Raw genomic sequence first — 27,656 nt, 5'->3', positions numbered from 1 at the left:
GAGCTTTTTTATTCTTGGGTCGTATTTCTAGCAGTTGATGGGGGTACACACACTTTTCATGATTACACTATTGCGAATGTCCCTGGACAATACAGGGCAAATGCATACTTAGAGATACCTTTATCTTATCAAGAACACCATAATTGGCTTGATGGCACCCTCCCACACACAGTAGCACAAGTTAGGTTAGGTCCACTGAGTAATGATGGTCCTACCTGGCCTTTATTGGCTACATATACACCATATCCTGCGGTTGCTAATTTGGCGGTGGCTGAAGTTCGTCGTTTATATATAAACTTAGCGACTACATATAGAAGATTAGTTCAGTTTGTAATGTAGATACTAAATACAAATGCAGCGCGTGCTGCTCCGGCGCAACCACATGCGGTGGTCCCGGGTATCAATCCGGCCACTGTACACTCAGTTATGGGTAAAGTACCGGCAAAACGAGAGGAAACTCCATTTTGGCTGGTGCAAAAAATTAATACGTTGGAACTAGTATTTCCCCATACGGGACCTCAGGATAAACATAGAATATTGACGATGTGTTTGCCGTATGGAATGGTTCCTACTGTGGACCATTGTAATACTTGGGGCACGGTGTTTGCCACGCTCTACACTACAGCACACGGTACACCAACATTGGCTAATTTACCGGAAGTGCTCAAACAAATTCAAGATGAATATGGGGCTGCCCCAGCCTTAGATTTGGGGATGCAGCTGATGGGCAATTTTGCCGCAGTTTCTTCTATCATATTGAGTAATCTAAAAGGGGAGGCAGTGGCACTAGCGGTGCGTATGCGTCTTCGAGACATCCCGCAGCTTAATCAAGAGCAGGAACTGCCGAGAATAATAGCGGAAACATATTCGAGTATCGGTCGTGATAGTCTAGGAGCTAGACCGCAGAAACCACAGTTACAGGGGAAGAGTAGTAAGGATACTACTAAAAAACAGCAACCTGAGGGTACTAAAAAGCACTGGGAGAAAAAACACCAAACACCTAAACAAGACAGGGGACAATCTCCGCAACCAGAGACTCCACAGAATAGGTATAATCTCAGGAATAAGGATAAATGGAAGACGCCTGATAGATATCAATATACTGATACACGCCAATCTCGTTCCTTTCAGGACTCATCGGGAAAGAGAAATGAGAGAGGTGGGCGGTCAGAGCGGAGAACAGAGTACGTGAAACCGAGACAGGAATCACAACGCTCAAATGAGGTTTCTGTCAAGAAAGAAGAGAAACCGATCCAACAGAAACAGCAATTTAAAAAGAAGAAGGTGGCAGCTGTCTCAGTTAGACATGCCGCACAAGAAGAGAGTTCTCTTGAAGAACATGACATGGGCGTTAGCACTGTTAGACAGCGCGGCAGAGGTCACAATAGTTCGCCGGAATCTTCTAGAGCATCTGGAGGTGAAAGCAACTGATGATGTCATACAAGTCAAAACAGCAGATATGCGTGTCTCTGATCCCGATAGAGTTTATACAGTAACTTTGCAATTAGAAGGGGACATTGAGCGCACTATAAACGCCATCTTTTGGGATCGTGTGGTCAAATTGTATGACATTCTGCTGGATTGGTCCCCAGACTTTGTTCGCGACTGCCCAGTTGGGGAGGAGGTTATTGCACCTTCATTCTCACCACTTGTTCCGGGAGAACTAGCAGAGTCCTATAGTAATACATGGGCTCTGACACAGGCACCCACCTTATATAGAAATCATGTGGGGTGGGATAGGGATTCACTTTATCATGTAATTCCGATAAAGGGCGAACCTCAGCCGCAACCGCAATATCCTATCAAATTTGAGGCCAGGGCATCGGTAAGGAAAATACTTACACAGTTGGAGTACCAGGGAGTTATTGCACCCTGTGTCTCGCCGATGAATAATCCCTTATTTCCTGTAGCTAAACCGGACCATTCTTATAGGATAGTGGTGGATTACAGACATTTAAATGGCCATACACGCACATATGCAATACAAAATTCACACAGCACAGCGCTCATGAATAATATTGTGCGAAAGAAATACAAAACAACACTAGATATCTCGAATGGATTCTTCTGCCAAAATATAGCGCCCGAAAGTAGGGACTATAAGAGCTTTAATGCGTTTGGCTCTCAGAAAAAGTTTTGTCGTTTGCCTCAAGGATATAAGAATAGCCCAGGACTGTTTTCGGCTCGTGTAACTGAAATTCTGCACAAGTTGGACCCTGAGGCTTTGTCATATGTTGATGATATATACCTGACAGATGATGAGTTGCTACAACATTTAAGGCAGGTAGCCCGCATTGTTGTGGGGTTTGCCGAGATAGGCTATAAATTTAATTTAAAAAAATCAAAGATTGCCTTCCTCAGTGTCATTTTCCTGGGATATGAGTTGTCGAATGAGGGCAAGAGCTTAGCGCCACACTTTTTGGAAAAATGTGCTCAATTGCAACCTCCTAATACGATTCAGAAACTCCAGTCGTTATTGGGGTTTCTAAATTTTGGCAGAACTTACATTCCTGATTATGCTACACGTATATAACCATTATACGAGTTGATTCGCCCAAATTTTTCGAGTAGATTTGGTCGAATGAACATACACATATTCTTCGAGATTTGCAAACTGATCTCTTAGCAGTTAAACATTTACACACACGGGACAATAAGACGCATCTGGTCATCAGAGTTATACCTGGGGCCGTTGGGTTTACATATGTCACCTTTAATGAAGGGGAGACAGTCCCGATAGCATACAAGTCACACTTGTCTGAGAAAATTCTCACTGCTGTACAGATGGCTGTGATTAAAGAACGACCTCTTGCCCAGGGCCAATGCATCGTTGTCGTTTCCCCGGTTCCAGCCTTAGAGGCTGTTACAAAAGCGAGTGTTCCTAATTCGAAAGAAAGCTTTACACCCGCGATGGATACAATGGGCAACGTCTTTGACAGCCACTGATGTAGATTATATATTTGACCCTAAACTGCAGACTCAAGAATTTCTTCAATATGAAATGGAGTACCCAGTTCCCGCTGGCACATTGCCGATTGATCAATATCAGGTGGTCATGTACACCGATGGCTCTGCGCAACCAGCGGTTGGGACTAAACAACAGTATTCTGCTGCATGTGCGGTAGTGAGCGGCTATATGGGGGCTTTTACACAGACCTTGGGAGACTGTACGGCACAGTTGGCTGAGCTGAAAGCTCTATTGTTAGCCTTGGAACATGTGGATCCGGCAATATTTACACTGCTGGTTTGTGATTCCCATTACTGTGTTCAGTCTTTCAATGAATATTTACATTACTGAAGGTTGAATGGGTTCAGATATTCCAAGGGTAACACCATTAAACACAAATTGCTGTGGGGGAATGTTGCGGATCTGAAGGAAACGCTTCCTAAAGTCCATGTTGTACATACACTTGGACACCAGCGCGTTGGAATACACGTTGCTGGGAATACTTTGGCTGATGAAGCCGCAAAATCGGCAGTGGCAGTTGCCACTGTGGCTGCAGTAACTCGTTCAAGTTCCAAACCAGACACAGAGATTTTGGCTGCCATAAAGGCTACGGCTGATGGCACGCCGTTTCCTAAAGGATTCCCTTCTAAATATAGTTACTGCATGGGTGGTATGCTGAACGCTGTAGTTAAAATCCCAGGCATTGGTGTACGTGAAATGCCCAATATAATTGAGCGACCTTGATTAATTACTGTAGCTCATGAGGGGGCGGCATCTGCACATGCAGGCGTTGCTGCCATCATTTCACTCTTACAGGCTCGTTATTGGTGGCCTGGTCTCTATAAAGAGACAAAGCAGTATGTCCTTTGTTGTGATATCTGCCAACAAATTAAAGTTTCTACGGCTAGACGCCCGCAGCAGAAGCCCCTTCTGATATCCAATACACCTTTACAGTGTGTGTACTTGGATCATTGTGGTCCGCTGACACCAGATAGTGCATACAAATATATATTGGTTGCTGTAGATTCGTGCTCCAGATTTGTGTGGGTCTGGCCACAGCGCTCGGCTGACGCTCAAACTGTTATTAAAGATTTGCGCATCTTTGTCGATACATATGCAGTTGCGGCTTTTCATTCGGACTAGGGCCCTGCTTTTGCCTCTAAGGCATTCAGGGACACCATGGCTTCATTGGGGGTCCAGCTCCAGTTCTCGTCTCCATTTCATCCCGAGGGAAATTCTGTTGTGGAGCGTTTGAATCACGATTTAAAGCAATCCTTAACGGCCAGAGTTATATGTACGGGTCGTAGTTGGCTAGCCTACCTGTATGGAGTACAGAGAGCACTTAATAACTTGCCTAGAAGGTCCCTGGGGGGTCGTACTTCATATGAGTGCCTGTTTGGAACATGAATGTATGTTCCTGATCTAGATGGTCCTGGTGTGGAGACGGCAGATACGTCCTTTGACATAAATGATCGTGTCACTTTTTTGCAGGATTTACAACAATTCCGTGACGATAACTCTTCTGCCAGTGCTGCCTCCACAGGAATTAAGGATGAGCCAGTAACGCCGACTGGTTGGATTCCCAGAATTGGGGATCTTGTGCGTGAAAAGGTCGCAGTGAAAAAAGAATTTGGCCCTTCATATCGAGTGCCAGTCCCTGTGCTAGGGATCCATGGCACAAGAACTGTGATTTTGCCACCGCTGCAAGGGGCCAAAGGAAATCGCTTTGTTTCCATTGACAATGTCAAGTTACAACATATGGCGGATTCTGCACAGCAGACCAATAGGGACGCCCAGTAGTTCCAGAATCCCTCTCACTACTGGGGACGAGGTTCCGCTGCAGGTGATTTGCACTGACGATATTTCCTCTCCGAGCTCGGGGAGGGTGGAAGCTGATCTTGCGATTGTTCCACTAACAGCGAATAATTTGTAATCTTTTGATCAAGTTGCTGTGAGTACTACTGATGTTACTGAAAGTGTAGTCTACAGCGTACCAAGGCGAGAGCCACAATCTGCTCCTTTGTTTACGGTTGCACCTTTTGCGAGAACTGCCTCTGGCTGCTGCAACACCACTGATGATACCGTGTCGGACTCCTCGTCCTCTTCAACGTCAGCCCTGGGTCCACGTAAGATGCTGTGTTGGCTCAAACATACATATTTTGTTGTTCTGTGGAACTATCTGTGGCTTTTCATGGCTGTAATGACTTTTTTTCTGTGGCTGGGATTTGTTGTTACTTTTTTTCTGGTGATACAAGGTCATTTTCTTCCTGAACGATCTGAGATTGAGCACGTGGAGAAGGTGTTGAAGCCGTATTTTTCATCACATATGGTTCGAAGAGACTTGTCCTTTGTGAACATTTCTGCTGTACCGATTCCAGATGGGATCGTGTGGGATAGAGTAGTGTTTGATATCCATGGTCCTACTGAAATAATTCAAATACCGTATGTTCTCAAATTGTCAATGAATGATATCGTTATACCAGGCATTGTATCTAATGATTGGGATGTGAAGACAGTTGATTCTATGTTGACAGAATTGCAGTATTATACTGTCTATGAAAATGAAGATGCTTACCAGTTTAGAGATAATTATGGTGACATGTTTTGTTACAATTATTATGGACACCACTTTATTCATAAAGCTAGTAGCCCTAAATCAATATTTGAGGATATGCAATGGGAACATTGCCCGACTCCTCCACAGGGGAGTTCTAAAACTTATTCTGACAAATTTGCATATTTTTCTGGGCATAATCAACAGAGTGCTAAATCTTACTATTTTTAGGTTACTTCGCATGCTAATAAGCAAATGTTATTGACTGATACTAACTTTCGGTTGAGGGGTATAAATACTGGTCCAAAACTGTTGATTTGAAAAGTGTCTTGGGAACGAAAAATTGGCAAATGCGGGGTAGAGACACATTGTTTAGGGTGTGTATAATTCCTGTCCAAATGATTTTCTTAAATGACACTGTACAACAGACTAGCTGTTTGGGCTTAGCAACAATCAGAGACTTGAGTTTGCCTAGTATACCTGTCCCTTCCAAATTAAGAAATTGGCAGCACTATATTAATGCCACGTTTAATGAGCTTACAGACTGGGTCCAGAATGGTACGCTTAACACTTCATTGACACGTCCGGGCGGGTGGTTATTATGGCCTATAGACACTAATGGGTGTCATCAACGCTTTGTCACCTCTTCGGGGGGTTCAGGACTAGTAGGGCAGACCCTCGCTACATATCACCAGAACATGCTGATATCATTACTACATATAGCGTGGGGAAACTTTGTCAACAATGGTTGAAGTCATCCACGCTAGATGCAGTTAAGTCACATCTCACGTTACTGTCTAATAATTCTGACTTGCAAGACTTTTTGTCAGGTCCAAGAGTACCCCGGAAGAGACGTTTTTTGTATGAAGTGTACAATGAGATTTGGAAACTTTCACAACAAGAGGCGGCAGCCCGGTTAAGGCAGATAGATCAGGAGAATTTGAAACAAGCCTTTTCTGTTGTGGATAATGGAATGCATACCCTATCCGACTGTGTATATACAATTGATAACATTGTTTCCTCTGCTATAGACATTATTAAATCAGATATGTCTTCTTTATATCATGGGCAGAGTCAAACAAGGTCCATCAGGCAGTTGGGTTGGACTCTACAGACATTAAAGGCAGGTCGCGTTCCGTGGCAGCACATCCGAGCCAGGGAGATATTTTTTTCCTTTAATTTGACACGTCAACAACAGCTAATGGCTAAAAAGAAAGCGACGTATGTTATGTTAAATATTGAAAAGTTGGAGAAGTTGCCTTTTACTGTAGCTGAGAATCCGTCAGCTGAGTGGTTGATTCACAGGGTTATAAATTTGCCTATCTCCACTCTGCAATTCACTTCTTGTTTGAAGCATATTCCGGTGGGCAGATATGAGAAGTTGGGAGACAGTTACATCCATGAGGTGTGGGAGCTTCCCTTTTTGTACTGATGTCTACATGGTATGAGGGAGGTTTTTCTTAGAGATAGCAAATGCAAAACTTCTGTCAGCCATTCGATGGTTTGTAAGCAGCTGTCTTTGCATGGGGCGTGTAATGCCTTGGTTGCGAACTTGACTTGCTATCTTAAGGTAGTTCCAGTCCCAGTAATTAAAAACACTTTCCAGGTGCTTTCAAATGGCAGCTACGTCCTTCTTAACAGTGAAGCCTGTTGTGGCATGCGTGCCGGAATAGTTTACATGGTCGTTGTCACCAAGGCCGTTACGTGCTGCCGGAATGTGTTGTTTCCCCCGACTCAATTTAGGGAGGTAGCGGATATCTGGCCTCACATTGCTACTTCCAAGGTGAATTTCAACAAGTTGAGTCGACTAAAGGCTCTATTGTTTCAAAAGCATGTGGCCCTTACATCTGCACACGAGACTTATGCACTTCAGGTGGCGAGGTCATCAGCAGAAATACAGTCCCTATTAAATACTAACTTTTCGAGCCACTTTGGTGAACTCGTGGGACGTATATTTAATGCGTCCAGCACTGCTGGAATTGCAATTTTTTTCAAAGCCATTGGTATTGGTTTTGCTCATACCTTCTCTTCCATATTCGGTTTGATACCTTCGGCTATTCATTCTATTTTCGGAAGCATTTTTGGGGGATTTCCGATTACTTTGGCTTTGTTGGCTGGTGTTTTGCTGTTGCTGTTGTTCTTCTGCAATGGCTGTCCCACCGCAACGAGATCCAATATTGGCGCTCCCGTCAGCGCAGCTGCGTCGTGAACGCATGATGAAGCATTTTGGAGCAACACTCCTGGGACATTTGGAGTGTGACTGGTCTCTGTCATTCGGACCAGTTCTGGATTGTGTGCAACCTGTGTTTCGGTGCCTTTGGTGCTCGTTTGAACATGCACTGGCTCTCTGTCTCTCACTGCAGCGCCCCCCCAGTGGTTGATACTAATCTGTTGATGTTCCCGATTAGGGCTCATTCCCAGACTTGTGCACTACGGTTGCGTTTGCTTCGTGAGGCGGTTTATGAGATTCCCTTCCTGAAGGAAGATGGTATTGTCTCATTCATAGGCCCTGCACGGGGTGCGGCCCTGGATGGTTCTGGGGCATTGGAACACACCTGCTTCATTATAATTTTTGGCGTGGATTTTCCAGTGTTGACATCTGTCGAAGTGGAGGATCTCCTGCTTTCCGTGGCTTCCGTTTAAGAATTGTTTTTTTTTTAATTGACATTGTAACAATTTGGCTTTACCGTCACATGCTTACCAATTTAAATTAGTTTTATGCTTTGATGTCCTCTGGACTTGTCAAAATATATTTTGTATATTTTTGTATCTGGGGCATATTTGTATTTTCATTTTTGATTGGAACCCCTTGCTACCGACAAGGGGAGGGTGTAGTGTGGCCAGTTTTATGTATCCTTTGCGCGTTAGCTTGAGGCGTTAGGCCTTTGTGCACTTTGCCCAGGATGTATTTTATTCCTTTGCTCGCAGCATAGAGCCTCTGTGCACTTTGCTCTAAATACTTTTTATTCAGCTTCATACTGTTATTTTTCAAATAGCCAGTTCTACGGTCTTGTTTTATTTTTTATATCACACTGTTTAGCCTACTTCAGCACTGGAGTTTTCAATAACACATTTTTGTTCACTCTGTGCTTCAGTCAAGGATACAGTCTGGTACATTGCCGATAGACGTGGTAGGAGTTTAGTCTTTGGCATTCTTGTGTAGGGACATTTTGTGATCACGCTGACATGTTAGTTATAAAAACACTTCCTTGTCCTAATACATGCAAGAGGGAGATTCCGACCAGGGAACCACAACTAGACGCTGACTGCCTCGTTTCAGATGCTGAACCAGATCACAAGCCTTTGCTCAAGTATGAGGGTTGATGGCTTCCCAGGGAATCTAAAAGGCAAGTTAGAAGCTTAACATGCTGTGCTCGAAATAGAACTAACTGAGAGAGAGTAGAATTTATTAGCACCATGATAGCGTTATTCTTGTGTTTCACTCTCCTCGTGACTATTTCAATCCTACTGTGTTGTATGGTTCTGGTTATTGCGGCTCACGCCTTAATATCTAAAATGCAGTTGTTTTATTAAAACAATCTATAAAACTCAAACTACCTTTGTCATTTGTATATGAGATCATACTGTAAATGAGAGAGTTGGTTTGGATCTGAGTGACCACAACTTCCCTGAGAAGTTCCAAAGATGTCATGCGCTCGGCTGCCCAATCGTCTCTTCCCCTTGGGAGAGATGAGGCACTGCTAGTTAGCCAGAGCAAAACCGGATTTGAGGTGACAGTGGTCCTTCCAAGTGGGTAAGTTTAGTCTCCCACACCAGGAACAACCCTGCTACCTAGAAATCCAGTAGTCTCATTTAGGATAATGAGAGCCCACGCGACACCAGCATTGCTATGTGGTCTGCTGAGGGGCAGATTTGGAACAGAACCCTCCCCATCTCCCTCAAGGAGTTCCCCTGAGTCAGAATAGGCGCTATCTATTAACTTCTCATTTGAAGTGCCAGCTAGGGACTCATCATTCACAATGAGCATGTTATACAGTAATTCTCTTGTAGGGTTCTTTCCTATTACTAAACCTCTATCTAAGCAGAGACTCCTTAGGCTCTTGAAATGTAAATTGTCATAGGTAGTAATGACCATTTTAAGAGCACCCCCTACTTCAGACATGATAGAAGAAGGTTTAGAGACAGTGAGAAGAAGGAAAAAGTTTCAGGACTTTTTAAAGAACAGAAAAAAAACTTTTTCAAACTTTTAGAAGTTTTAGAGTACTTTTCAGCACTTAGTAGAAAGTGTAAGAGGAGAAAAGCAAAACTTTTTGGTTAAGTGTACATACACTGAACTTGTTTTGTATATTATTATCTTATGAAAAGCACACAACGACAAAGTGGTAAGTAGTTACAAGTACTTATCCCACCGCTGCACAACCAATGTAGGAGGCTGGCCTGGCTTGTAGTGGGTACCAGAGGTACTTACACCTTGTGCCAGGTCCAGTTATCCCTTATTAGTGTAGAAGGGGTGTTTCTAGCAGCTTTGGTAAAGGTAGCTATGGCAAAGCAGCTTAGGCTAAACTAGGAGACGTGTAATGCTCCTACTATACCACTAGTGTAATATGCACAATATCATAAGAAAACACAATACACAGATATACTCAAAATAAAGGAACTTTATTTTTATGACAATATGCCAAAAGTATCTCAGTGAGTACCCTCAGTGTAGGAGGCTGACCTGGCTTGTAGTGGGTACCAAGGGGTACTTACACTCTGTACCAGGACCAGTTATCCCTTATTAGTGGAGAAGAGGTGTTTCTAGCAGCTTAGGCTGATAGAAGGTAGCTATAGCTGAGCAGCTTAGGCTGAACTAGGAGACATGCAAAGCTCCTACTATACCACTGGTGTCATTTACACAATATCATAAGAAAACACAATACACAGATATACTAAAAATAAAGGTACTTTATTTTTATGACAATATGCCAAAAGTATCTCAGTGAGTACCCTCAGTATGAGGATAGCAAATATACACAAGATATATGTACACAATACCAAAAATATGCAGTAATAGCAAAAGGAAGTGATGCAAGCAATGTACAGTCACAATAGATTGCAATAGGAGCACATAGGTATAGGGGCATTACAAACCATATACTCCAAAAGTGGAATGCGAACCACGAATGGACCCCAAACCTATGTGAGCTTGTAGAGGGTCGCTGGGACTGTAAGAAAACAGTGTGGTGTTACACCCTCTCCCTTTGGAAAAAGGTGTCAGGGCTTGGGAGGAGTAGCCTCCCCCAGCCTCTGGAAATGCTTTCATGGGCACAGATGGTGCCCATCTCTGCATAAGCCAGTCTACACCGGTTCAGGGATCCCCCAGCCCTGCTCTGGCGTGAAACTGGACAAAGGAAAGGGGAGTGACCACTCCCCTGACCTGCACCTCCCAGGGGAGGTGCCCAGAGCTCCTCCAGTGTGCTCCAGACCTCTGCCATCTTGGAAACAGAGGTGCTGCTGGCACACTGGACTGATCTGAGTGGCCAGTGCCAGCAGGTGACGTCAGAGACCCCTTCTGATATGCTCTTACCTGTGTTGCTAGCCTATCCTCCTTCCTAGGTAGCCAAACCTCCTTTTCTGGCTATTTAGGGTCTCTGCTTTGGGGAATTCTTTAGATAACGAATGCAAGAGCTCATCAGAGTTCCTCTGCATCTCTCTCTTCACCTTCTGCCAAGGAATCGACCGCTGACTGCTCAGGAAGCCCGCAAAACTGCAACAAAGTAGCAAAGACGACTACTGCAACCTTGTATCGCTGATCCTGCCGCCTCCTCGACTGTTTTCCTGTTGGTGCATGCTGTAGGGGTAGTCTGCCTCCTCTCTGCACTAGAAGCTCCGACGAAATCTCCTGTTGGACGACGGAATCCTCCCCCTGCAACCGCAGACACCAAAAGAACTACATCACCGGTCCTCTGGGTCCCCTCTCAGCACGACGAGCGTGGTCCCTGGAACTCAGCAACTCTGTCCAAGTGACTTCCACAGTCCAGTGACTCTTCAGTCCAAGTTTGGTGGAGGTAAGTCCTTGCCTCCCCACGCTAGACTGTATTGCTGGGTACTGTGTAATTTGCAGCTGCTCCGGCTCCTGTGCACTCTTCCAGGATTTCCTTTGTGCACAGCTAAGCCTGGGTCCCGACACTCTAACAGGAGGTGCACAACCTCCTGAGTTGTCCTCCGGCATCGTGGGATCTCCTTTTGTGACTTCGGGTGAGCTTCGGTTCACTCCTCTTCATAGTGCCTGTTTTGGAACTTCTGCGGGTGTTGCCTGCTTCTGTGAGGGCTCCCTATCTTGCTGGGCACCCCCTCTGTCTCCTCGCGCAATTGGCAACATCCTGGTCCCTCCTGGGCCACAGCAGCATCCAAAAACCCTAACCACGACCCTTGCAGCTAGGAATGCTTGTTTGCGGTCTTTCTGCGTGGAAACACGTCTGCAAGCTTCTTCACAACATGGGACATCCATCCTCCAAAGGGGAAGTTCCTAGTCCTCTTCGTTCTTGCAGAATCCACAGCTTCTACCATCCAGTGGCAGCTTCTTTGCATCCTCAGCTGGCATTTCCTGGGCATCTGCCCAATCTCGACTTTGTCGCGACTCTTGGACTTGGTCCCCTTGTTCCCCAGGTACTCTCGTTCGGAAATCCACCTTTGTTGCATTGCTGGTGTTGGTCTTCCTTGCAGAATTCCCCTATCACGACTTCTGTGCTCTCTGGGGAATATAGGTGCACTTTACACCTACTTTTCAGGGTTTTGGGGTGGGCTATTTTAACACCCTCTCTCCGAGGAAGTCCTTTGTTCTGCCTTCCTGGGCCAAGCCTGGCTGGACCCCAGGAGGGCAGAAACCTGTCTGAGGGGTTGGCAGCAGCTGCAGTGAAACCCCAGGAAAGACATTTTGGCAGTACCCTGGTCTGTGCTAGAGACTCGGGGGATCATGGAATTGTCTCCCCAATGCCAGAATGGCATTGGGGTGACAATTCTATGATCTTAGACATGTTACATGGCCATGTTCGGAGTTACCATTGTGACGCTATACATAGGTAGTGACCTATGTATAGTGCACGCGTGTAATGGTGTCCCCGCACTCACAAAGTCTGGGGAATTTGCCCTGAACAATGTGGGGGCACCTTGGCTAGTGCCAGGGTGCCCACACACTAAGTAACTTAGCACCCAACCTTTACCAGGTAAAGGTTAGACATATAGGTGACTTATAAGTTACTTAAGTGCAGTGGTAAATGGCTGTGAAATAATGTGGACGTTATTTCACTCAGGCTGCAGTGGCAGGCCTGTGTAAGAATTGTCAGAGCTCCCTATGGGTGGCAAAAGAAATGCTGCAGCCCATAGGGATCTCCTGGAACCCCAATACCCTGGGTACCTCAGTACCATATACTAGGGAATTATAAGGGTGTTCCAGTATGCCAATATGAATTGGTGAAATTGGTCACTAGCCTGTTAGTGACAATTTGTACAGAGAGAGCATAACCACTGAGGTTCTGGTTAGCAGAGCCTCAGTGAGACAGTTAGGCATCACACAGGGAACACATACATATAGGCCACAAACTTATGAGCACTGGGGTCCTTGCTAGCAGGGTCCCAGTGACACATAACAAACATACTGAAAACATAGGGTTTTCACTATGAGCACTGGGCCCTGGCTAGCAGGATCCCAGTGAGACAGTAAAAACACCCTGACATATACTCACAAACAGGCCAAGAGTGGGGGTAACAAGGCTAGAAAGAGGCTACTTTCTCACACAACCCCCCCCCCCCCAAACGAAGGACAATAAAGGCTAACCTTGGCCAGTTGAGATTTTATTGTCTAAGTGGTGATAAGTAGAGAGTAGCTCTGCAATAGACGGGTTACTCCCTTTATCATCCACTATATGGTTACCTCCCTGTGGAGATGTAAACCATCCTGTTTTAAGTTTTTTAGCTAAGCAACAATGTGGATATATATTTCCAGAGTTTCTATCAGTAAGTTTTAGTTTAGAACAGTGGGAATTGTCCACTGGACCTATTTCTAGTGATGAGAATGCCAGACAGGGATGCTGTCTCTGTAAAGCCATAGCTGGGCAAAAACTTTGTCCATATGGCTGGAAGAGAGAACAGGGATGCTGTTTCTCTTGATTTGGAGCAGGGCAGGGATGCTGTCCTATGAGCTCCACACTAGGTCAGGGTTGCTGTCCTAAGTGTTGTGAGGCAGTGCCGGGGTTCTGCACTAAAGTGTCTCTGGGAGGGTTGGAGGGATGCTCCATGTTAACTAAAATGGTGCTCTTTTTCTCACCAATATTAGTTATCCCACAGAGAGGTACTTCCACCTCAGGGAGTACAGCTATGCCAGCTGATGTTTCCCTTGGAACAGGTGCCACCCCAGGAGAGGTTTCTCCCACCACAGGAATGGTATTCTGAATGGCAGGGTGGTTAGGGGATACTGTGATACCCTTTTTACCTGTTGTTGGAGAGGGATCCTGAGTTTTCAGGCCTTCTCTCCTTTGCTTTTTCATTTCAGTAGAAATGAGAGGGAACAATTCCTCAGTGATACCCAGCATGGCTGCATGGGTATAAAACTCCACATCAGCCCGACCTGGTCATTACCTAAGAGACAGTCTACAGGTAAGCTAGGTGATACTACCACCTGCTTAGGGCCAGTAACTCCACCCCAACTAAGCTGAACTATAGCTAAGGGAAGAAACTTAGTGGAGTTATGGACATCAATAATCTTATACTGTTGTCCAATGATGTGTTGTTCAGGAGCCACAAGGTTTTCAGTCACCAAAGTGATACTGGCACCTGTGTCCCTGTAGGCCTGGGCCTCAACACCGTGTATTGAAAGTGTCTGCCTGTACTTATCCATTGTAAGGGGACAAGCAGCCAGTGTGGCAAGGCCAATGCCACTAGGTGTGACAGAAACTGTCTTGGGACTGACTACCCTAGTTTCTATGATGGACCCATAAGTGAACCCAACTACACCCTTAGTTTGACTGTTGCCAGCAGTCCCACCACTAGTACCACTACTGCTAGGGGCACTAGAGCTTGATGTATTAGTGGTGGTAGGCTCAGGGGGTTTACCTGGACAGGACTTATCCCCTGGCCTATGGCCTCTATTTTTACACACAAAGCACCAAGGCTTTTTAATGTGTGCAGGTTGTGTAGAAGAAGAGGAAGAAGTTGTTTTATCCCCACCCCCTGAAGAGTGTTTAGGTTTTGAAGAAGGATCTTTGGTTTTACCCTTATCCCCATGCTTATCCTGAGATTTCTCACTATCTTTCTTCTTGCCATCCTTGTCACCACCTGTATGAACTTTTCTGTTCACTCTTGTTCTGACCCATTTGTCTGCCTTCTTTCCCAATTCTTGGGGAGAGGTCAGATCTGAGTCCACTAGATACTGGTGTAACAAATCAGAAACACAGTTATTAAGAATATGCTCTCTCAGGATTAAGTTATACAGGCTTTCATAGTCAGAAACTTTACTGCCATGTAACGACCCCTCCAAGGCCTTCACTGAATGGTCAACAAAGTCTACCCAGTCTTGTGAAGACTCTTTTTTGGTTTCTCTGAACTTACTCCTGTACTGTTCAGTGGTTAAGCCATAACCATCCAAGAGTGCATTCTTTAAAACTGTAAAATTATTGGCATCACTTTCCTTCACAGTAAGGAGCCTATCCCTACCCTTTCCACTGAAAGATAGCCATAGGATAGCAGCCCACTGCCTTTGAGGGACCCCCTGTACAATACAGGCCCTCTCAAGTGCAGCAAACCACTGGTTAATGTCATCCCCCTCCTTGTAAGGGGGAACTATCTTATGCAGATTCCTAGATTCATGCTCTTTCACAGGATTACTATCTGTAATACTGCTGCTGTCACCATGGGGTCCTAACCCCAACCTCTGTCTTTCTTTTTCTAAGTCTAAAGTTTCCCTGTCTAGAGCCAGCTGTTGCTGTTTAAGCTTCAAACTGGACTCTTCCACTCTCAATCTATTGAGCTCCCTTTCTAACATTCTGTCATCAGGGTGGGTGGGTTGGGCATGCTTAGACACAGAAGAATGGTGTGAATGAACAGAGGGAGAAATGTCCCTAACAGTTGGCACTCTAACAACTTGACCTGCAGGAATGACATTCCTACTGTGATGAGAACTCACATTAGTACCAGTTATGCTAGGTGGTCTGCTAAGGGGCAAGTTGGAAAGAATACCATCTAACATTCTTGCTGGGGCTGCCCCAGAATCAGAGTGTGAACCATCTCCTAACTTCTCAACAGATGTGCCAGCTAAGGCCTTATCATTTTCAATGAGCATGTTAATCAACAATTCTCTAGAGGGATTCTTCCCTACCCCTAAACCTCTATCAATGCAGAGACCCCTTACACCTTTCCAGCTAAGGTGGTCACAAGCAGAGCTGACCAGATCAAGAGTAGGACCTGTACCAGACATGATAGAAAAAGGTTTAAGGGACAGAAAAAGAAAGAAAAAGTTTCAGAACTTTTTAAGGAAACAGATAAAAACTTGTTCAACTTTTTATAAACTTTTTGAAAGTTTAGAGGTACTTTTCAGCACTTAGCAATAGAGCAAGAGAAGAAAAGCAAAACTTTTTGATTAGGTGTACATACACTGAACTTGTTTTGTATATTTTTCTCTTATGAAAAGTACAAAATGACAAAGTGGTAAGCAGTTGCAAGTACTTATCCCACCGCTGCACAACCAATGTAGGAGGCTGGCCTGGCTTGTAGTGGGTACCAAGGGATACTTGCACTCTGTACCAGGACCAGTTATCCCTTATTAGTGGAGAAGAGGTGTTTCTAGCAGCTTAGGCTGAACTAGGAGACATGCAAAGCTCCTACTATACCACTGGTGTCTTATGCACAATATCATAAGAAAACACAATAGACAGATATACTAAAAATAAAGGTACTTTATTTTTATGACAATATGCCAAAAGTATCTCAGTGAGTACCCTCAGTATGAGGATAGCAAATATACACAAGATATATGTACACAATACCAAAAATATGCAGTAATAGCAAAAGGAAGTAATGCAAGCAATGTACAGTCACAATAGATTGCAATAGGAGCACATAGGTATAGGGGCAACACAAACCATATACTCCAAAAGTGGAATGCGAACCACAAATGGACCCCAAACCTATGTGAGCCTGTAGAGGGTCACTGGGACTGTAAGAAAACAGTGTGGGTTAGAAAAATAGCCCACCCCAAGACCCTGAAAAGTAGGTGTAAAGTGCATCTATATTCCCCAGAGAGCACAGAAGTCGTGATAGGGGAATTCTGCAAGGAAGACCAACACCAGCAATGCAACAAAGGTGGATTTCTGGACGAGAGTACCTGTAGAACAAGGGGACCAAGTCCAAGAGTCGCGACAAAGTCGAGATTGGGCAGATGCCCAGGAAATGCCAGCTGAGGATGCAAAGAAGCTGCCACTTGATGGGAGAAGCTGTGGATTCTGCAAGAACGAAGAGGACTAGGAACTTCCCCTTTGGAGGATGGATGTCCCACGTTGTGAAGAAGCTTGCAGAGGTGTTCCCATGCAGAAAAAACGCAAACAAGCCTTGCTAGCTGCAAGGGTCGCGGTTAGGGTTTTTGGATGCTGCTGTGGCCCAGGAGGGACCAGGATGTCACCAATTGCGTGAGGAGACAGAGGGGGCGCCCAGCAAGATAGGGAGCCCTCACAGAAGCAGGCAGCACCTGCAGAAGTGCCAAAACAGGCACCAAAAAGAGGAGTGAACCGAAGCTCACCCGAAGTCACAAAAGGAGATCCCACGACGCCGGAGGACAACTCAGGAGGTTGTGCACTGCAGGTTAGAGTGTCGGGGACCCAGGCTTCTCTGTGCACAAAGGAAATCCTGGAAGAGTGCACAGGAGCCGGAGCAGCTGCAAATCACGGTGTACCCAGCAATGCAGTCTAGCGTCGGGAGGCAAGGACTTACCTCCACCAAACTTGGACTAAAGAGTCACTAGACTGTGGGAGTCACTTGGACAGAGTTGCTGAGTTCCAGGGACCACGCTCGTTGTGCTGAGAGGGGACCCAGAGGACCGGTGATGCAGTTCTTTTGGTGCCTGCGGTTGCAGGGGGAGGATTCCGTCGTCCCACGGGAGATTTCTTCGGAGCTTCTAGTGCAGAGAGGAGGCAGACTATCCCCACCAGGTAAAGGTTAGACATATAGGTGACTTATAAGTTACTTAAGGGCAGTGGTAAATGGCTGTGAAATAACGTGGACGTTATTTCACTCAGGCTGCAGTGGCAGGCCTGTGTAAGAATTGTCAGAGCTCCCTATGGGTGGCAAAAGAAATGCTGCAGCCCATAGGGATCTCCTGGAACCCCAATACCCTGGGTACCTCAGTACCATATACTAGGGAATTATAAGGGTGTTCCAGTATGCCAATATGAATTGGTGAAATTGGTCCCTAGCCTGTTAGTGACAATTTGTACAGAGAGAGCATAACCACTGAGGTTTTGGTTAGCAGAGCCTCAGTGAGACAGTTAGGCATCACACAGGGAACACATACATATAGGCCACAAACTTATGAGCACTGGGGTCCTGGCTAGCAGTGTCCCAGTGACACATAACAAACATACTGAAAACATAGGGTTTTCACTATGAGCACTGGGCCCTGGCTAGCAGGATCCCAGTGAGACTGTAAAAACACCCTGACATATACTTACAAACAGGCCAAAAGTGGGGGTAACAAGGCTAGAAAGAGGCTACTTTCTCAAACTCAGTATGAAAAATATACACAAGATATATGTACACAAACCAAAATTATGCAGATAATAGCAAAAGGAAGTAATGCAAGCAATGGAAAGTTACAGTAGATTGCAATAGGAGCACATATGTATAGGGGCAACACAAACCATATACTCCAAAAGTGGAATGCGAACCACGAATGGACCCCAAACCTATATGAGCTTGTAGAGGGTCGCTGGGACTGTAAGAAAACAGTGAGGGTTAGAAAAATTGCCCACCCCAAGACCCCCAGAGAGCACAGAAGTTGTGATAGGGGGATTCTGCAAGGAGAACAAACATCAGCAACGCAACAACAGTGGATTTCCAGACCTGAGTACCTGTAAGACAAGGGGACCAAGTCCAAGAGTCGCAACAGTGTCGAGAGTGGGCAGGAGCCCAGGAAATGCCAGCTGAGGGTGCAAGGAAGCTGCCGGGTGGAAGAAGCTTGGTGTTCTGCAAGAACGAAGAGGACTAGGAACTTCCCCTTTGGAGGATGGATGTCCCACGTCGTGAAGAAGCTTGCAGACGTGTTTCCACGCAGAAAGACCGCAAACAAGCCTTGCTAGCTGCAGGGGTCGCGGTTAGGGTTTTTGGATGCTGCTGTGGCCCAGGAGGGACCAGGATGTCGCCAATTGCGCGAGGAGACAGAGGGGGCACCCAGCAAGATAGGGAGCCCTCACAGAAGCAGGCAACACCCGCAGAAGTTCCAAAACAGGCACTACGAAGAGGAGTGAACCGCAGCTCACCCGAAGTCACAAAAGGAGATCCCACGACGCCGGAGGACAACTCAGGAGGTTGTGCACTGCAGGTTAGAGTGTCGGGACCCAGGCTTGGCTGTGCACAAAGGAAATCCTGGAAGAGTGCACAGGAGCCGGAGCAGCAGCAAATCACACTTTACCCAGCAATGCAGTCTAGCATGGGAAGGCAAGGACATACCTCCACCAAACTTGGACTGAAGAGTCACTGGACTGTGGGAGTCACTTGGACAGAGTTGCTGTGTTCCAGGGACCACGCTCGTCGTGTTGAGAGGGGACCCAGAGGACCAGTGATGCAGTCTTTTGTTGCCTGCGGATGCAGGGGGAAGATTCCGTCGACCCACTGGAGATTTCTTCAGAGCTCCTGGTGCAAGAAGGAGGCAGGCTACCCCCAGAGCATGCACCACCTGGAAACAGTCGAGAAAGCCGGCAGGTTGCTAGTAGTCGTCTTGATACTTTGCTGCGGTTTTGCTCAATGGGTTCTGCGATTTACTGGTGAATTGTTATTTTTTTCCAGCATTCTTTGTGTAAAATTTTGTTACAGATTTTATCCATGTAGGGAGCAGCCAGTGACAATTGCTCACAAGTCTACTTATTCTTATTTGTTTAATTTTTTCAGTATGCTGCAAGTCACTCTGTAGTTGCCCCTGTGGTCCTCTTTATGAGTGATGGAGTTCCACCTGGAGCGATACCTCCACGTGAAATTCCACCACCTAAAATTCCCAATGTCTCCGGGCCGGGAATTGTCAGGCCCAAAAACGTGGACCTGATTATTACAAGCATAGAGAGGCACTGGGTTTGTCTTTAATGGTGCAGGGCTGTGGGCAGCTCAAAAGTGCCCCTATTCGAATCACTTGCAAGTCGCATGGGGTGAGTAGAAATTGATATCCCCCATACATTATGAAAGCCACCCTGACCCCCTTCCACCCACATCTCTATGCCACCCACTGGGCCATTTCCTGACAATTTCTGCCTTTACAGAGCAATTAGAAAATATAAGCAGTTTTCTAGCTGGAATTAGGGAAACCCACATAATAGGAGGCCGGTATCCCCAAGTGCATGTAGATATTCCCCATTCATTTGTGAAAACTCATAATAAGTAAATTTTGGTGCTGGAAATCAGGAATTCCAGCTCTCCAATATAACTGGCGAATTAGTATTGAGTGTCTAAATGTTTTTGGATAACAGTACAGGGAGGTAACGAAGAATAGGATTCTTGTGATCGTTTGTGAACCGGTTAGTAATCTACCTGAAAGTCCAATCTGGGATCTCTGCTAGCGGGGCAGTGCAATCAGTCCGTGGGAAGTGGTGTATGACTCGGAATGTTGCGAAGGTACCCAGCCACTGGGCTAGTGAAGCGGTGTATCTTCAGGTACTTCCAGAGATAGAGGAAATCCTCATCAGGTATCAGCTGGAGAGAAAAGGCACCCCACAAGGAGCACCTGAGAGTGTGCAGAGCACTCCCAACAGATTTGTCATACTAGAAGGTTAAGGTGTGATGACCGAAAGCCTGTAGATCGGTGGTTCCCAACCTGCGGTCCGCGAAGCTTTCTCAAGGGGTCCGTGACTGCTTAGAAAATTAAAAAATATTAATAGATTACATACCCAGCTTTCAGTAATGACTCAGTGGGGTGTCCCAGATTCCAATAATGATTCAGTGGGGTCCCCTGGTTCCAGTAATGATAACGTGGGGGTCCACGGAAGTCAAAAGGTAGGGAACCACTGCTGTAGATGAATGATGGGGAAGACATAGCTCCTTAAAGTAATCCCAACAAACAGCCATACAGTGCCATGTGGATGAGATAAAGAGCTTCAAAGTGCAATGTTACTTATTTCAGGAGCCATTGGTGGGATTTTAGTGGGGATGTGACCTGGTTGTGGCATCTCATATCGAGCAGACACCCGCAGGATTGGTTTTGTTAGTGATTTTCTTCAGAAGCCCTATGTAGATACCATTACGAGAACAGAGATGGGATATTACTACAGAGAGTAACAGCTGTGAGTAGGGACAGTGTTTATCTTACTTAAGGGCACCAGCAGAGAACCAGAGACAATCTAAATGTCGGCTTCTTCCAACGTGTAGTTACCTCAACCAGGAAGCAGTGCACCTTCAGATTTAGGGCCTGAATTTGATATTGCGCGATAGGCTACTGTCACAAACATGACGGAGATCCTGTCCGCCGTATTGCAAGTGCATTATATCCTTTAATATGTAATATGGCGAAAGGGATATCTGTCACGTTTGTGAAACTCTAAATCAGTCCCTTAGTCCCTTCCTTTCAATGGCAGGAAGAGGTCACTTCTTCTCCTGGCCTCAGACAGTTTCTTGGACCACCTAATGCTGATCTAAACGTGTCCTTCTGGTTCTGAATATGGTGCCTTTAAGTTCCTACCTAACTTGGGGCCGTATTTATACTCCGTTTGCGCCGAATTTGCGTCGTTTTTTTCGACGCAAATTCGACGCTAAACTAACGCCAACTAACGCCATATTTATACTATGGCGTTAGAGGCGTATAGCGCCAAAGTTCCCGGAATGTGCGTCATTTTTTAGCGTGAACCCCTTCCTTGCGTTAATGATATGCAAGGGAGGCGTTCCCGTCTAAAAAATGACTCCCAGGCCTTTACGTGGTATTTATACTCCCGGGCAAAAGAGACGCCCGGGAGTGGGCGTGGCTAAAAACGGCGCATTTGCGCCGCTTTTTAACGCCTGGGTCAGGCATGGCGTTAAGGGACAAGTGGGCTCAAAATGAGCCCAGAGTGCCCTCCCCTGCCCCCAGGGACCCCCCCTGCCACCCTTGCCCACCCCAGGAGGACACCCAAGGCTGGAGGGACCCATCCCATGGACATTAAGGTAAGTTCAGGTAAGTATTTTTTTTTTTTTTTGTTTGTGGCATAGGGGGGCCTGATTTGTGCCCCCCTACATGCCACTATGCCCAATGACCATGCCCAGGGGACAGAAGTCCCCTGGGCATGGCCATTGGGCAAGGGGGCATGACTCCTATCTTTACAATGATAGGAGTCATGTTGATGGGGGATGGGCGTCGAAAAAAAATGGCGCAAGTCGGGTTACGACGATTTTTTCGACGTAACCTGACTTGCCCCATTTTAAGACGCCCATGCGCCATTTTCCCCCTACGCCGGCGCTGCCTGGTGTACGTGGTTTTTCTCGCGCACACCAGGCAGCGCCGGTCTGCTTGCGCCGGCTAACGCCATTCAATAAATACGGCGCCCGCATGGCGCTTCAGAATGGCGTTAGCCGGCGCAAAACTTTTTGACGCTAAACTGCGTTAGCGCAGTTTAGCGTCAAAAAGTATAAATATGGGCCTTGGTGTCTTAGACAAAAGCAGAAAACCTTAGAATTGACTCATCAAAATATTAACTTAAAACTGGTAAAACTAAAAATATAGATTGTGTTGGCTGTCAAGTGTTTGGTCAGAATTATTTATGAATTTCTTTTTTTTTTTTGTGTGTTTTGTTTTGTTTTGTTTAGAATTTTATATTAAGCCGCATAGATACTCACGCCTTTTGGATTGGACTTCACAAGCGGGGAGAAGCACTTACCTGGCTGAACGGAGAAAGCTACACAGGAGTTTGTAAGTTGTTTTTTTATGTGGGGAAAAATAGCCACAGTTGAAAGGTTTGTTTTGGATCTATCTTTATTAGTTTTAAATACACAATTGCAGGTGCATTTCGGAGGTATGAATACATTGCATCTTTTACAGTGTACAGCTAGCAGTGAGTGTGTTGGGCTCTGCTGCTGCTTAGTTCAGCAGTGTCTCAGAGCTTGGTCACCGCCTCTGTTGGCACAAGTCTCTTTCGTGTGGTCGGGTTTGTCTGTGTTTGCAGCCGTTTCACTCAGTAGAATCGAACACTCCTATAGTCTGAACCACTTAAAGATGAGTTTCAGCAACATTACAGCTCATAACTTAAGTTTACCCTGTGTCATGTTTATTGGTCTTTGCAATTCTGCCTAGTTTGCTACTCGAGTGGTCCAGGGCATCTCCAGCCAGGTGTATGTCACGTGAGCCCAGGGTGAAAGAGGGGTTGTTTCCATCTCCCAGCCAATCCAAACCTTCTCCATCTGTCTCCCCGCTGCCCCACGCCATCATTGCTGAGGGTCCCCATCAAACCCTGCGGGGGAGCGAGGAGCTAGCTATTACGTTTAGACCGGTATGTTGCTAATCTAGCTCTAAGAAGCTGGCGGCCCCCTCCACCCCACCGGTCTGCTGAGCCGTCTGCAGCCCCCTGCGCGGAGCCCCTCTCCGTCAGCCACCGCCCAGGTTCTCACCTCGGCTCACCGTCTGCTATGAGGTGGGTCCTGGGGGGACTTCCAGTGAAGAGCAACATCTCTGCCTGCTATTCCCAGAGGAAAATCTAGGAATCTGTTGCCCACCTTTTGTGGAGGCCGCTTTTTAATGAACCCAAGGAGGCAGACCTCCGCTGTGTGCAATCGCTCATAGTTGAGAGTGGACTTTAAATCCGTCGCGCCTTGCAACCAGAAATGTGCAATGATCGGGCAATTCCGAACCATGTGTAGGAAATCTGCATCAGCTTGGGCGCCTCTAGGGCCGCTCAGCTCATTCGTCTGCAGCAGAAACATTGAGTCTATGAGGAGTGAGGTATGTGCAAAGGGTTTAGTTAAATTCTGTTTGTTTGGATCTAGTGTTGTGTGTGGAGGAGTAAGTTGTAATGTTCGCACCCGTCCCTTGCAGAAGCACCTGCCCATAGTGGCCTCCCAGCTAGTCTTGAGGCACAGTAAGTAGGTCGTCCGCATGGAAATGATTAGGAAGTATCATGAAGAAGTGACTCAGCGTTTAAAAAAAAGCAGGAGAAGATTATCAAAGCAAGGAAAGCTCTGATGCTTCAGCAAGATACAATAGATTATTAAATGGGTCCAATGTTTATCTTCTCGAAGCATTTTAACACAATGAGAAGGCAGAAGGTAAGGGCAGCAGTGGAGTCAGACAGGATGATATATTGAGTGGACCGGCATCTGCGTCAGTGTCAGCCTTGAGTTCGGCCATAGAAAGTGAAACAGGCTCGAAGGTGGCAGACGTAATGCGGGACGAGCTAATATGGCCACAAAATTGTCTCTCATAGAGGAATTGGATTTTTTACGGTGGGACCCCCCCCAAACCTTGTGACCAAGGGCACAAAATTACAAAACCGACAAAGGAGAAATAAGAGATGGAGAGAGCGCAGGAAACGCAACGTGAGGAATATTATTAAAAAAAAAAATGATTTAGTCAAGATCAAATCCAAGGTGGATTGCAAATCTCTGATCTGCGCTATGTGCAGCATCTGGGTGGACCAATAACCAACGTTTACATGGCAAACAGTTGAGCATCTATCGCTGAATGTTTAGGATCAAGCAGAAACACCTTCTAAACCCAGATCTACATTTGGACCGATTTTTCCGCGTGATGGTGTCGACCCTCAAAGAGAGGGTGGTGGAAGATGTTAAAAAGTTAAATTATACTACTCAGAGAATGCACAGGAAATACAACTACCAGAAAGTGAGGTATCAAAATGTAATGAAAAAATTGGAATCGCACAGTAACTCTGATAAAGGGTGGTAACATTGTGCTATGGCCACTTGCTGATTAGATGGAAGAGGCATATGAACAACTGAATGACATACCACGCAATATGAGATCTACCTTATAGCATGAAGGGATACCAATCCCAATGATCAAGTCCAGCTTTTATCACGGAAAAATGAAGGATTGTTGCTGACCCAAGATGAGTATTCATTCTTACGTAATTACTTTCCGCAATTACCATCTATGTATTTGATGCACAAGAGTCATAACAATATATTGCCACAATTTCGGCAAGGGACAGTATATTTGAGAACACTTTAAAATATGTTGACTTTTTTTTTGTTTACAGGACTATGTCCGTACTTTACCATCTTTTGTGCAGGATACTGGAGATTTCCTGAAAAGGATTTATGATTTTGCGTGGCATAATGCATATATGTTAATGACACTTGACGAGGCTTCTTTGTTTACAAGCATAAATCATCATTATGGCCTATGGGCGGTAGAGTATTAAGTGAGGGGCAGACCGCTGAAATGATACAATTGTAGTGGAATGTTGTTATCACTGATTAAGTGGAGCCTTGACAATAGTTTCTTTCATTTCAACAAAGAGCTATTTCAGCAGCTAAGTGGCACGGTAATGGGCGCCTGCTCCTCCCCCAGCTGTGCTTGTTTACACATGGGCCGGTGGGAGGAGCAGGTGCGCACTTTGGGATGAACATATGCTGGCGTTACATAGATGATTTATTCGACATATGGAGAGGTACACTTGAGGCAGTCGAGGCATTTGTTGGAAGCATTAATAACAATTCAGTTAACTTACGTTTTACATCACATATGAATAAACAGGTACAATTTTTGGATGTTCTGGTATTTATAATAGACAACAAAATTGAAACTCAACTGTTCAGGAAAGTCACAGCAGGCGATTCTGCATTACATGCCAGCAGTTTTCACCCTAAACATCTTAGGGCCAGCATCCCCTATTGTGAAATGATTAGACTTAGAAGATATTGTAGCTGTAAGGATGACTTAGAAAAATATCAAGATGAGGCAAGAAACAGATTTCTAGCATGAGGATATACCAGAGGAACCCTTGACTGTGCAATAACCAAGGCCAATTTGAATAGTAGCAAAGCTGTTTTGTTTGGGAAAAGAACTAAGGCCCTCATTACAACCCTGGCGGTCGGTGTTAAAGCGGCGGTAATACCGCAAACAGGCCGGCGAAAAAAGAAATGGGATTACGACCGTGGTGGAAACCACCAACATAGACAGACACTTTAACACTCTGACCACCACAGCGGTACAAACAAACAGCGCGGTGGACACCGCCAACAGACAGGGTGGGCGGTACATTGTCTTCCGCCTATCACAACACGGCTATCCACCACTTTTTCCGGGACGGAACCAACGCGAATCAAAACACGGCGGAAGCAGTACACAGAAGGGAAAACACTCACCTCTCCACATCCCACGAGGAACCAGGACGCCATGGAGCCAGAACTGCAGATCCTGCCGGCGATGGTCTTCCTGCTCCTCTATCAGGAGCTCCAATGAAGGCGGCGACGACCACGGTGAGTACTGCACCTACAACACCAGGGTGGGAGGAGGGAAAAGAGAGTGACACACACACACGCAACACCCCCACCCTCACCCACAACACCATACACACAAATACATGCTGCAACATTACATATACATCCCCCCCACCCACCCCTGGAAGAACGCAAGGACAAAAGGAAATGATTTGAACAATTGTAATAAAAAAAAATCCATCAGTCAAAACTCAAAATCCAGTATATACAATTATGTACACCAACTACACAAGTTCGGATAGTGCACCAATCATTGTCCGTGGGCCACTGGGTCCAAAATGCATGGGCGAGGCCCACACTAGATACCTGACTCCAAACGGAGAGAACACTGGAGGGGCATCACATAGAAAATATACAGGCAGCTTGGGGGGGCACCTCAGCCTGATGAACGCATAATGCCACTGCTCCACGTGGGGGCTCCATGCCCATTGATGTATCCTGGGGAGTGCAAAGCCACAGTCTCTCAAGTCTCTCCAGTGGGTGGTTTGCCCATTGATGTATCCTGGGGAGTGCAAAGCCACAGTCTCTGAAGTCTCTCCAGTGGGTGGTTTGCCCACTGCTGCATACTGGGTAGTGCAAAGCCACAGTCTCTCCAGTCTCTCCAGTGGGTGGTTTGCCCACTGCATTATCCTGGTGAGTGCAAAGCTACAGTCTCTCAAGTGGATGTCAATCTCCACTGGTTCTAGAGGGGGCTTGTGCCCAGAGTGCTTCATCCTGCCAAGGTAGTGGATGCCTTTCTCCACTGAAAGTGATGCTTCATGGAAGCTGCCCAGGCTCCTGGAACTCACCACCAGCTTCGGGCAACTGACCACTGGGGATGGCAGCCATGTCTGCGGTGGTGCCACTGGCTCAGGATGTCGCGTGGCCACTGGTGGTGCTTGCGGCGGTGTCATTCGTGGCGGTGCTTGCTGCAGGCTCTGTGGCAGCGGTGCTGGCGGTGGGGTCTGTGGCGGCGGTGCTGGTTGCGGTACAGGTGGCAGTGCAGGTGACGGTCTTCTCCGCCGTACAGGTTGGCATTGATGTGGAAAGGAGGTGTGGCACTGATCCCTCAGTCGGTGCCACCATGCCCTCTCCTGACCTGCCTTTCAGTTTCTGGCCCTTCTTCACCTTTAATGGTGGCGCAGCTGTCTTGCCACTATCCCCTTTCGTTTTCCCTGACCCCTTGGTGGCGGGTGTTTTCTGCTTTTCCCTCTGGAAGCAGGTGGCGTAATGTCCTTGCCCTCGCTCCGTGGCACACTGGCAGCCCTGATGGTTGGCGCACTCCAGTAGCCCGCATTTGCTGGCACCACTGTGCCTGGGGATGTGGTGGCTGAGGTGCTAATGCCAGAGCCTGAAATGCTCCCTGTTGGGCTGCCTGGACAGAATTAATGCCCTCCAGGTATGCATTTGTTTGTTGCAAATGCCTCTCAACACCCTGGATGGCATTCACAATGGTAGACTGCCCAACAGTGAGAGATCTCAGGAGGTCAATAGCCTCCTCACTGAGGGCAGCAGGGCTGACTGGGGCAGGGCCTGAGGTGCCTGGGGCGAAGTAGATGCCCA

This window comes from Pleurodeles waltl, chromosome 2_2 (assembly GCF_031143425.1).
Source record: "Pleurodeles waltl isolate 20211129_DDA chromosome 2_2, aPleWal1.hap1.20221129, whole genome shotgun sequence".
NCBI classification, from domain to species: Eukaryota; Metazoa; Chordata; class Amphibia; order Caudata; family Salamandridae; genus Pleurodeles; species Pleurodeles waltl.
Note: the sequence above shows the minus strand (reverse complement) of the source record.